The sequence below is a fragment of the Dasypus novemcinctus genome, chromosome 3 (genome assembly GCF_030445035.2).
Source record: "Dasypus novemcinctus isolate mDasNov1 chromosome 3, mDasNov1.1.hap2, whole genome shotgun sequence".
NCBI lineage: Eukaryota > Metazoa > Chordata > Mammalia > Cingulata > Dasypodidae > Dasypus > Dasypus novemcinctus.
The window spans coordinates 24166352-24170370 of record NC_080675.1 but is presented as its reverse complement, the minus strand read 5'-3'; positions in this window follow the sequence as shown (position 1 = coordinate 24170370).

The window sequence follows — 4019 nt, the reverse complement described above, 5'->3', positions numbered from 1 at the left end:
ACTGAATAATATTCCATTGTATGGATGTACTACAGTTTATTTAGCTATTCACCAATAGAGGTTTGCTTCCAGGTTTTTTTTTTTGGAATAGATGCACAAAACTGCTATAAACGTATTCAGGTTTTTGTGTGGGAATGAATTATCCATTCAATAGGGTAAATATCTAGGAGCATGATTTTTGGAACATATGACAAAACTATGTTTGGCTTTGTGAGAAACTGTCAAATTGTCTTCTAAGGTGGCGGTATCATTTTGCAGTCCCACCATCAATTGAATGAGAGTCACTCTTGGTCAGGTTTCTTTCAGCATTTAGTATTATTTTGCTTTGTTTTGGATTTAAGACATTCTAATAGGTATTTAGTATCATACTATTTTTTTATCTGAAATTGTGAAATGCCAATTAATCTTTTCACATGCTTATTTGCCATTTGTACATAATTTTTGTTTGTTTGTTTACCTCTTTTATCCATTTAAAAATGTGTGTTGTTTGTTTAATTATTGTTCCATTTTAAGGACTCATGATATATTCTGGATATGAGTTCATTTTTGTCCATGTGCCTGCAAATATTTTCTCTCAGTATGTGGCTTTTCATTCTTTTAACAGTGATTTAGATGGAGAAGTTTTTAATTTTAATAAATTCAATGTATCAGCGTTTCTATATGGACTGTGTTTTTCTATATGGATTGTTCTTTGGTATTGCATTGACTATACTGTTTTGCTTTGGTTTATTTGCTATTCCATATAAATTAAGAACCAGTATGTTTATATAAAAAAAAAATAGCTTGCTGGCATTTCTGACTGGAATTTTAATGAAGCTATAGATCAAGTTGGAAAAATCAACCAACTTCTGATTCATGAACATGGGATATCTCTACATTTATTTAAATCTTCCTTGCTTACTCTCATTAGAGTTATATAGTTTTCCTGTATGTAGATCCCATATATTTTTTTGATAAAATAAGTTTATACCTTTTTCAATTTTATGCCAATTTCAATGGTATTCTGTTTTGAATTTCAAATTCTAATTCTTTGTTTCTGTTAAGAGAGAGGAGAATCTACTTTTGTATTTTGATCATGTATCCCATGACCTTGCTGTAATCACTTAGAAGAGCTCTTTTGTCAAATTTTTGGTAGTCTCATCATAAACAATCAGGTCATCAGTGAATAGTTTTATTTCTTTTTTCCACAATATGTACAACTCTTATTCTGTGTTTTTTATTCCAATTATAATAGTGGATTTTTCTATGTATTCTTGCAATTCTATCAGGTTTTGCCTCATGTGTTTGATACTCTGATTTTAGATACATGTATGTTAAGGATTGTTTTGTCTTCTTTGAGTCCTGACTATTTTATATATTTATAGTGAGTATCTTGTAGACAACATGTATTTAGCTCTTGTTTTTTATCCACTCTGAGAATCTGTCTTTTAATTGTCCCATTGAGGTGATATAGATTTAAGCTGATTATTGATATAGTTGGATTAATATCTAGTATGTTAATAACTCTTTTCTAATCTTTTCATTTATTGTTTCTTTTTTCTTCCATTTTCTGCCTTTTTAATTTTAATTGTGTATTTTATATAATTTTGTTTTTTTCTCTTTTCTTAGGATATTAATTACAATTCTTTTAAAAATATTTTTGCATTTGATAAAGAGTTTGCAATATACATTTGCAAATAATCTGTACATTCTTTCCAATAAAATTTTAATGCTTACAGGTAATTCAGAATTTTCATAACAGAGCATTCACAATTCCTTACTCCAATCTCTTAAAATATTGCTGCCAATTATTTCACTTATACATACACTATAATCATTGAATTCATTGTTAGTATTATTGTTTTAGGAACTTCTTTCAATTTAGAATAAGAAAAGCGGAAGATTTTACTTTATCTTCTTTTTCTTTCTCTGACATTTGCTTGTTTGTTTGTTTTCCTTATGTAAATCTCTTTGAGTTTTTCTGACCTTATCATTTTTCTTCACTCTTGAGAACTTTTAACATTTCTTCTTGCAGGTCTACAGGCAATGAAACCCTTCAGTTTTGCTTGCATATAAATGTCTTCACTTTTGAAGAATAATTTTGCTGAAGAGAATTCTAGGTTGGTAGGGTTTTTTGTTTGTTTTTGTTTATTTTTTCCCTCTATCTCAGCTTGGTAAACATTTACTCCACTCCTTTCATTCAGTTTCTTATGAGGAGTCTAATATAATTCTTACCTGGATTCACTATAGGTACAGTGTTATTTATTTATTTATTTGCATGTGTATGTTTTAGCTCTTGCACTTTTCAAGATTTTCTATTTGTATTTCCACATTTTGAATGTGATACACTTGGGTGTAGATTTTTGGTATTTATCCTACTTGTTTTATGAACTTCCCCAATCTGCAGTTTGCTGTCAGTCATTAATTTGGAAGCTCCTTGACCATTATTCTTCAAATATTTCTTTTCCATCTACTCTTTCCTTTCCTTCTGGAATTCCTATTATTCATATGTTTAAGATTTTGAAATTATTGCATAGATGCTTGTTGTTATTGGGCTTTTTTGTTTGTTTGTTTTTTGCTTTACATTTTTTGGTTGTTTTGTTTTGTTTTGCTTTAGTTCTTTTTCCTCTTTGTATTTTAATTTAGGAAGTTTCTATGATATTTCTTCAGGCTTATTAAATATTTCCTCAGTTATCTCTATTCTACTGATGAGCCCATCAAAGGCTTTCTTCATTTCTGTTCTATTGTTTTTGATTCTTGCATATCGTTTTGATTCTTTCTTTCTTTTTTTTTTAGCTTTTAAAAAAGTCCTTTATTGTAAAATTGTAAAATAAATAAAAAAATAGATGAAAAGAAATTACTAATTTAAATGAATGTGTAAGGCCAGTTAAGATTTAATATAATCAATTATAAAAAATAGATAGCATAGCAGCAGTCATTTATAAATGTAAATAATAATTCAAATATAACAGAAATTAATTATAAAATAATTCTAATTTTTATATAATAGCTCTAACTATTGGTCATAATAATCTTTAAGGATGAAATAAATTATTGGTTTTGTTACTTAATTTCCATTTAGGCCATAATTTTTCTAGATAATCAAATTCTTATATGGGAATTTTTCACATCTTATTGGAATGAATTATAACAGATAACAATTTGCCAATTCATAATTTTATGAGACAGAAAACTCAATATCATGTTCAACAGTCATCACGCTCATTCATGATTGATTCAGATAGATAATTTTAATTAAAGAGTGTGAATAAGAAAGAGTTAAAGAAAAATGAAGTATCCAAAAATATATCTCTTCTCCAGCCCTCCTCAATTAAAAGCAAAAAAATTACAGAATACTGATCAGAGGAAAAATTTACCAGTGGCACTGAGTAATTATTGCTCTTTTGCTATGTTATTATTTTACATTTATCTGGTCTTTCATCTCTCTTCTATCCCATGAAAAAAGATCCTACAAAATATATTTCATGAAAAAAAGATATGAGAGATGGAAGTCTCTTATATATCTCTTGTACCTTTCATATAATAAGAAAGACTTCCATCTCTCTTTTTATATTACCCAGTTGGTATTACAAGTTGCCTAATTTTTCAGTTAGAACCCTTAACATAATATCCTTAATGATTTTAAATTCACTATTTGATAATTCCTAAATCTATGCTATATCTATATCTGATTCTAATGATTGCTTTGTCTCTTCAGATTTTTTCCCCTTACTTTTTAGTGTGTCTTGCCATTTTTTGTTGAAAAATATTTTGTTGAAAGCTAAATATGAAATATTGGATAATAGGAACTAAGGTTTAAAAACCTTTGGCATGAGGTTTTATGTTTACCTGACTGAGCTGAGTAGTATTTTATGTTTGCTGTAACAGTAGATGCCAAAGGCTTTATTTTCCTCTAGTATTTCTGTTTATGTTTTTGTTTTTCTACCCTGTTTTTTGGGGGGAGGCATTTTTCAAAAACTCCTTAAATAGGAGTTGTGCCTTGTAGCTCTTTTAGTTGTAATCCACTATATTGGAGTCTG